This window comes from Sciurus carolinensis, unplaced genomic scaffold, assembly GCF_902686445.1.
Source record: "Sciurus carolinensis unplaced genomic scaffold, mSciCar1.2, whole genome shotgun sequence".
NCBI classification, from domain to species: Eukaryota; Metazoa; Chordata; class Mammalia; order Rodentia; family Sciuridae; genus Sciurus; species Sciurus carolinensis.
Genome location: NW_025920373.1, coordinates 48,114 through 57,512, shown reverse-complemented (window position 1 = coordinate 57,512; position 9,399 = coordinate 48,114). Strand labels below are relative to the sequence as shown.

Genomic DNA, 9,399 nt, shown 5'->3' with positions numbered 1-9,399 from the left:
GTTAGAAATCAAACTTATTTCTTCTACATAAAGAAAACAAACCATAATTCAGTCACTGCTCCTGATACTATATATTTTACAGATGTTACTTTGAAATCAATAAGGAAAATGCTGAATAATAATTCCTTTTTTTTTTTCTTTTATGCTGGCTGAAAATCAAACCAAGGGGCTTTTATGTTGGGAGAAATCCTAGTTCTTGGCTCGCAGCAGTTAATGTCTCAAGTGTATAAACTTGCAAAGAGGAGCATTCTGCTCTGACTACCTAGGAATGTAAACAACTGCCCCCAAATTGACCTAGTGTTACCAAGGGAACCTGTATAGCGGCCTGGTGGTCTGATCCCCCATGGCACGTTGTGATTGGGCAAAAAGTTTATAAACTGTATGGTTTTTCCTGTAATAAATGAGTTTGCAGGTTGCTCTCCACAAGCCTGCTTTTACCCAACTCCCAGGGTCTGGGTTCTGACTCCGCAGCTCACCTGTGCATGAGATAGCCTGGCACCCCCTACGCTTTTATGCCTGCTAAGCAAGGATCCTTTGCTAAATTATACTGTATCAGATCTCAAAGTAACATATTAACATAGGGAAAAATACTTATCATCCTCATAAAAGAATGAATTTTACATTGTTTTTTCTTTTTTCTTTTTTTCTTTGTTTTTTTTTTTGGAAACAGGCATTTAATTCACAGGTGTACTCTATCACTGAGACACTTTTTGAGTCCTTTGAATTATTTTATTCAGTGTTTGATACATGCTCTGGCTAAGTATCATACGGCCTCAGTAAGTTTCTCAGACTGTCTTTGAACTTGCAGTCCTCCTGCCTCAGCCTCCAGGGTTGCTGAGGTTACAGCACGTGCCATGGCAAGGTGCTGAATTTTAAGTTTACAGAGGGATCAAATACTGATTTCCAGTTAACAATTTGAGTGAAGACAAAGAGGATTGTTTCTTACACTGCTACTTTAAAGTGTAAGTTGCTTATGCCTTTTCCAACAAGCAATTCGATGGTAAGGAAAAATGTCTGCATCCTCAGTCATTATTTCCATGAAGCCAGAATATCTTTGGTAAATAATTAGAGAGATAATGCTTGTCATCATCTACACAGCTTCAAAAACAATGTATTACAAAGAAGCCATTAGACTTTATAAACTATTTGTAGTGCATTCATCAGGAGGAAAAATATGTGATGATAGCAGGCACGGTAGATATGGTCTGAAGTGGGAAGATGTATTTTGGTGTACCAATTGAGGGGGAAAAAAAGTCAGGATTTTTGCACATTCACACAAATTGACTATGGTCTCATGTTATCAAAATATATATACAAAGTGTTTAAAAATTTATCATTTTCAGACATTTGAATTATAACTGAAATTTTTACTTCTTTTGTGATTCTGAAAGATTCCTTGTTTGATTCCCAATATATAGGGATACTTAGTAATTTTGTATTGTTTTTCATTTAGTTTCCTTGCCTTTGGAAATTATAGTAATTCAGCATGTTGACATATTTTTGGGTCTTGGTTTTGGGCTTAGCCTCTGGTTGATTTTGATCAAAGTTCTCTGGGCATTTTTACTGCATCTCCAAGGTATAGTAGAAGAATATTATTAATGAAATCAGCCCAGGGAAGAACAGAAATATGTATCTTGCACATATCTGATTTCACTTTCTAAGTGTATGTGTTTTTCATGGGTGTGGCTGGATATTGGTATGTTCTGCCAACTTTTAACCTCCTCTGAAAGAAAAGGAATTTGCTTATCTGTACTTCTGTATTGTGTGGATACATTTTATCCTATATGTATGCTTTTATTATATGCCAATTTAATACAAATCTGAAGACAATAATATATTAATCATTTTATTTATGTGCATCTGTATGAAAGTAGAAGCTAACAAATATAAATGTTCATTAGTATTTCTAAAGTTTTACTATAAAAACTTTATTATGAAAAATACACAGCTCCCATATCCTCTTTATGATTTCATTCCATCCATTTGTTCACCAGATATAACCTGATCATTTAAAATGTAGCAGACATATAGTCCTGTTTCTCAGGACCCTTCCATCATTAAAACAATCATGTCACCCTTTTCAGTCTAGCAAAGTGAGAGATGTTAAAGTGAAAAAAGAAAACTCAATTGCACTTGAAGTGTTTCCTCTTTCCTTTCAAAACAAGGCATTGATGAAATTAGGAAATTGTAAAAGATAAACTGACATTTTTGTAATTCACAACATTATTAAAGACTGGTATTAAAAGTTTTCTATATCAAATTTCCTTATGTACAGTAAATCTAAATATCAAATAAATTGAGTCACATTTCTTCATTTGTAACCCAAGTTTTCTTTACTTTAATGTTTTCTGACAATGAAAGGGGAGTTTCTTTTGATGTCTTTGTTATTCAGCCCTTTTTGTACATAGTAACTTTTTTAGAGTTAGAAAGCTTGATTTTATTATAATTGTTTTTAATATTAGAAATGATCTTGACAAGTATGGGAAAGTCACTAATTTCCAAGGTACAAAGTACAATAAATATAGATTCATATTCACCCTAAAAACAAGATTCTAAATCTACTTTAATTGGGGAGTGTAGTTTAGCTGCAATATTTTAATCGATATATAATTCATAAAATGCTAGAACATATATAATAGTTACTGCTGAAAGATGAACAACTAGCAGATTTTGCTGACAATATGTAAGTGGAATCTTTATTTCCCACACAATTCAGGCCTGCTGGCCCTGGAGGATTGGGGTTTGTGCCTTGATGGCACTGTTCCTTCTGGAAGGAGGACTGGTACAGAGCAGTGCAAAAAGGCCCACTAAACTTGATAGAAAGCCAGTATCCAAAAAGTACAAGGAATGGTCCCTTTTCTTGCAGAAAACTGGATTGTCACTGTGTGTCTTCCTGAGTGTTCTGTGGAGCAGCTGTGCCCAGCTCAGAATGGTTTGCTGACTCACAAGCTCCATTTCCTCAAGCTGAGTGTCCCCCAGTAGGAGTGAGTTCTTCAATCTTTCATTTTCTTCCAGAGCACATTCTGCATTGCTTTCAAATCACACTGTCATCAAAATAAGAATTGTGAAAATTTTGCCAAAAACACTTTATTTCTTCTTGGTGATAAGATTAATTCTTCATTAACTAATATTCTTTCAAGTTTCAGGTAGAACTCTTTTGTCTTGGTTTAGATCTTGGGTACAGCCCCAGAAAGCTGCATGGAACATGTACCTCCTCCTCATCAAGGTATGCCCACCATGGCTCAATTTCATTTTGCCTTTCTGTGGATGACCGTCAGGCTGTCTCCTATTTTCAGGGGCAGTTCATCATCAATCTGAGGGTCATAATCACAAAGTGCACAGGTGACTCCTGTATTCATTATGCCCATTTTCTCCTGAACCTCCATAAAGAAACTGAGAGCACTGTGTGTAGCCTTTGTCCACATCCTCACAATCATGTGTGGCAGTCTGCATGTCACTGTAGGTCATGGTGAACACAGCTGCTCCTGCCTCCACCCAAAACTTACACCCCTGGATGTTTTCACATGAGGCAGTACAGTGCAAAGGGGTTCACCCGTCACTATCAGCAGCATTTACATTCACACCAAACTGCACCAGGAACTTAATGATTTCTGTGTGGCCTGCACACAGCAGTGTGGGGCGCTCTCATGCCATCATCATTGGGCAAGCTTGGGTCATCAACCTTAGAAATAATTCTCTGTATGAGGTCAAACTCCCCCACCAAAGATGAATCTAGGAGTAAAGCAGGAACTTTGAATTTCACCCTCACTCCTTGAGTTACCCTCTCTGAGCCAGTTTAAGCAAGTTTGTCCTTTTGTCAGGAGGCAAAGAGTCCTGTCCAGTGATCCTAGGTGGGCACATGCTCACAGAGTCTTTTCCAGGCCTTCCAGAACCCCAAGTGGGTAGGGTGGAGGTGGGGGGCATTCCTTTCGATACACTTCAAGTACATGTGGAGCATTTGGATTTGGTTCCTCTGGATTTTGTTCTGGAGATTCAGGATCCTCTCTGGAACTCATTCAGGCACATCATTGAGGACAGGAGAAGGAACTGACATGTGACCTTTCTGTGAACTGGCACTCCCCACATCCTCTGGAGACAGTGACTCAGGAACTAAAGAGACCACCTCCTTCTCTGGCTCCATATGTGAATGTGGATTTGGAATTTCTGTGGGGATTTCTGAGCCAGAAGTCACTGAGTCTGATGACTTAGATGGGTATGATGGAAGAGAGATGGTCTCCATTGCAGCTATTGTGGCTCTTATAGAAAACTTTCTGAACACTTGTTTCATTCAGACCCTCTGACTCTGTACTAGAACCACATTTCTTCAGTAGTTTGAATGCATTAGACAGTTGCTTTCATAAGGCTTCTTTCTAAGTTGGCATCACTATGGTTTTGGTAAGGTTAGAGAGAAAGACAATAATTTAGCTGGACTGAGCAGTCAAGGAATTCTTTCATTTAATGGTTCTCCTGAACTGAAGAACCAGGTTCTGTTTCAGTTTCTGGACTGCCATGCCTGCCCTGGCTGTTGGAGCAAATATTCTCTGGGTGCTGCTGTGGATTTGGGAAGTAGCTATGACAGGTTTGCCATATACACTTGCAAAGTGTGGGCCTCTCATATGTATCTTAGTGCACTCTGCACAGCCTGCTGGAAAGTGTTTTCCTGGAGCCTGATACTGTGTACACATGGAATATTAGAGCTGGCTGCTATGGTCTGAGGTTATCTGAAGGCCAGATGAAGGGTATCTTTGAAAGACTGGGAGTAAAGGACTGGGCTGCAGCAGCAAGTAAACTTTCTTGCTTAGATCATGGAGAAGGGTTTGGTCTTGGCCAACTGAAAGTATGCTGAGAGACGGCAGCACCCTTGGCTGATGCCCTGCTGGTTTGGGTTCACTTCCAATGGTGGTAACAGCTGTTGGCAACTGCTGAGGATTTCCATGGCTTAATGTCAGAGGTGATTGATAGGTTAGTTAACATAAGGCAAATTACCCTGTTTTGGTTTTCTAGGAAGAGGAGGTGGTACTTCATCCACATATTGATTTGTAGCCTGAGCTTCCTGCAAGACATCAGCACTGCTCCAATTTTTTGTTACTGTGCCAAAGGAGGGTGGGGCAGCACACTGGCCCACACTGTGTCGAACATCAACAGTGGACATGTTTTCTTCTCTTTCTCCCTCAGTGGAACTTCCCCATCATCAGCTTGGTCCAGGGCATTCCCAGTGGTTTGAGATACAGAAGAGAGTTGGCTCAGGAAAAGATCTGCATTTGCAGGGTTACACTCAGTGTCAGCTGGTCAGCTGAATGGACTTTTGAACCCTTAGTTTGTGATGTGGACCCAGATCTCATATTGGGCAATGTTTATGTCTTTTGGCTGCTCTGAAGACTGCAAGTCCAAGTAACCATCAGGCACCGGTGGCTTCACCAGCAGTTGTGACCTTGAGAGCATCCTTGGCATGGTAGGGGACTGGATGTATGGACCTACTGCAGTCACATGGCTTAAGGCTGACACTGCTTGCTGAGGAAGATGTTCATCAGAAGAAATCAGCAGATCTCATTTTGCTGCAGTGCTGCCTTCTTCCACAGTGGGTCCTCAGCTCATTAACATGCTTTTCCATGACTGACACTTCTGAATTGCACTTATCCAACAATCCCTTTGTTGGGGCCTGGCATTCTGCTCTTGATTCAGTTTTTTCTTAACTGCACTTTCTTGTAGAGGTGATCCAGCCCAGCCACAAGTGAATGGTTGTCAAGGTGGCCGTCAATCCTGTCATTCTTGTGCATCTCTAGCTGCCTTGTAAGTTCCTCCACTTTTGACACTGGTAGAATGAGCTCCCTCTGTTTTTTTGGAACTTACTGTTCATCTGTTCAATTTCCCCCAAAAGTTTCCAATTGCTTACTCTCTACTATTCCACATGGTCTTCAAGTGCTCTCACATTTTTTAGCTTGGCTTCTTGATTCTCAGCTATTTATTTTAGACTCTTAAGCTTCTCTTACTCAACAACTTGTTCCTGTTGACACTGATCTTGTTTTTAAAACTTCAAGTACTGTTACTTTGCAGCCAGCAGTTGTTTCTGGACCTTAATCTGTTGCTGCTGGCCAGATGCCATTTCTTGAATTTCTGCAAGAGTAGATCCATATGGGACTGTTACACCATACTCCTTTCTTCCATGTACAGCTGGCATTTTTACACCATTTCTCTTCAGACTTTGATCCCAAGACCTTAGACCATTCAAAATGTCCCTGCTAGGGGGCATTCATGAGGAAGGAAGAAAAGAACTTTACTTCTCTGTCTTCAAAATCATTGTAGAACATCAAACATTCTCTCATTATGATCAAAGGGACATTCAGAGCCAAATCACAGCTCAGCCAAATTTGAGTCACTCTAACCAGGCTCTTTGCACAGATCTACAACATCTCTTCATATTGTCTCTGGAATAACTGGAACTTCTGTGACGTGTTGGTAAGGTGTGCTGTCAGAAACATCAGCATCATTTTGGATCCAAAGTGCATTGAAGCAGGTGGCCAGACCATGATCCCAGCAGAGCCTAAACTCCCTAGATGTACAGGGCACCCAATGTGGAGCCCAGCAGAGGGCTAGGCCGCCTGTGATGCAGTGGACCTGTTGCAAGTCAGGGGTGCAGGTGACTCCCGCTATGCTGGGGTGCCACAGAAGCGTGAGCCCGCCCCCTGCATAGTCCAGGTCTGGGCTTTGTCTCATCCACCTTGTGGAGGCCCAGTCTCCCTCATCAGTTTCCAGAACAACTAACCAAACCTGTCCTGGGCCTGGAGCCAGTGTTGGCTCATCCCCCAAGCCTGCCCTGCCCAAGAACTCCAGACTGCCTTGGGGAAGGGATGTGGGGCTGCACACAGTAATTTTAACAAGTGAAATTTAATCAAATGCCAAGCATATGATGAGAGCTGTCACAGATCTTTTCCAAATCCTCTCCATAATCTTTGTCTTATGCATCACTGTGGTATCCTATTAGGTAACTACTACTTCATTCCCAGTTTATGGGTGAGGAAAGGGACACATACAAAGGCTAGGCAGTGTTTAGTAACAGAGCTTAAAGTAAGACTCCCAGTGAGGTTGTGCTGTGATAGTCATGTTCTTTCTTTTCTACTAGGCTGCTTGAGGCTGGCGATGTACCTCAAGGGTACCGCGCTTGCATAGCATGAGTGAGGTCCTGGCTTGCAACCCCAGCACAACAGTCCCACTGCCACCACCAGTCCTTCCAATAGGTAATTGATGTTTTCAGAAGGAAGGCCTAGGAAAGACCATACTTTCTGCAGAAAATAAATAAATACTTGGAAAGAGGAGGAAGTATGTGGTATTAACATTTGCCATTTTATGACTTATTTTGTATCTGGAGATAATGTTCTGTATTTTCCTGAAAAGTCCTTTCATTTTCATAGGCTTGCTCTGCCTTATGCCTGTGTCTATGGAATCCAGAATGGTGACACTCCTGATTCAGATGAAATGCAGCATTAACTTCTGTGACAGTGACAACAGCATGACTCTGATGAAGGTAGATAGTAGCTGAAGAAGGATTTGATTAGAATTCCCAGATCCAAGATGCATTATTTTTTTCATTCAAGTGTGCTTAGTTGGTAAAAACTGTGGCATGTTAATATTGGACACGTGTAGCTGACAGTTCCTTTCTTGGTGCAAACCTGAAAGACTGCACAATTCCAAGAGGAGAAATGTGCCATGATTTTGCTGCAGTCTGGTGCAGATCCAAATGTGATGGACACCAGTGGCCACACTGCTCTGCACTATGCCGTCTACAGTAAGAACAGATGCACAGCAGCAAACCTGCTTATGCACAAGGTGGTCATTGAAGCAAAAAACAAGGTATGTTTATTTACAATTATCTGACATCCATTTCTTTTAACAGTGACACATTCAGGATCAATTTCAATATTCATCCTTTTATAGATACTAGAAGTTATAAATTTATTTAAGGTAGTTAAAGTAAATACTAGTACACAGAAGAGAAATTTAGTCATTTTTTCCAATCTTTTCTACTTTTTTCTAATTAGAGTAAAACAATGTAGGATAGCAATATTTGTCATTGAATGAAGCTTTAATGTCCATGTGTGTGTGTGTGTGTATGTGTGTTATTGAGAATAGAATCCAGGGATATTCTATCACTGCCCACATTATCAGTCCTTTTAAAATTAATTTTGATACAGGGTCTTGCTAAAATGCCCAGACAGGTTTTGCAGTGGTTATCCTCCCACCCATCCCTCCTCAGTATCTGGTATTTCAGTGGGAGATTGGTCAGGTACTGCTTTCAAACCTCTTCATCCCAATAATGGTAATGTGGGTATAGGCTTGATCTTAAAAGTGCAAACCAAAAGAAGCCTTTGATGAGCCAGAGGAATTTAGTTACTGTTGAGGAGTTCTATAAAAGGAACTTGTCCTTCAGTGGTGAGGCTCAGTTAGGAAAAAGGGAAGGGAAAGTAATCAGAAATATATAGATCTATATGGAAGTTATGTAATTGAGGGGAAGTACAAAATAAGAGAGACTTTTCAATTTTTAAAATTTTTTTTTCAGTTTGTGTATAGACAGGGTTCTTCTCCCATTTGGGGAAAATAAGAATTCCTTGTTTGTGAATGAAACTTACAGGCTTACAAACATTGATGGGGTTTCAGGTTAGGAGGACTCAGATGTTAGGTTACAAAGGGATGAATAATAATTCATTGGCAAATTATCCATTTCTGGTAAAGGGGACCACCCATATGAGTCTAAACCTTTATCTGAAATCTGCAATGCTTTTCTTGGAGGTGGGAGAGATTTTCATTTTCGTTTGGGTAGAAGGAAACAAAATTACATTATTATTTGACTAGTCTCCATCCTTCCCCTACCTTGGAAAATTGTATGAGACTTTTGTACATGACTATCTTACACTTTTTCCTTTTGACCCACTCTCCAAATGATAAAAGGAATTTATCTCTGTACAGAGTTGACAATGAAGTGGTGGTTTTGTGACTGACAGGTTGTGTACTAAAATTGTGCCTAAGAGTGTCTTGGGGAATGTTGTGAAAACTTACATGTATAGGCTCACTCCTGAAGATCTAGATTTAGTAAATGTAACAAGGCCTGGACATGCACTTATAAATTTATTTCATGGAGATTCTGATAGAACTCCTAGATAAAAGCCACTAAATAAATTCAAGACATGTATGAATCCCAGATGTCCAAAGTTGGTGCAGTATTTTGAGTGGGAGATGGTTAGGTACTCTTTCTTTCAAACCTCTCCATCCCAATAATGGTAATCTAACTTTCACCTGCCTTTCACTATTTCGGTGATTGGTAATTTGAAAGGAGTGTTTGAGACTTTAATCTATTGACTTGCTCAATAGCATCCTTTTCCTTCCAACCATTAATCATTCACTGCC

The 9,399-nt window shown here is 40.3% G+C and overlaps 1 pseudogene; it reads right to left on the bottom strand.

Moving 5' to 3' along the window:
• Positions 1 to 3,142: 3,142 nt before the first annotated feature.
• On the bottom strand, positions 3,143 to 6,506 carry LOC124975654 (apoptosis-stimulating of p53 protein 2-like; annotated as a pseudogene).
• Positions 6,507 to 9,399: the final 2,893 nt, after the last annotated feature.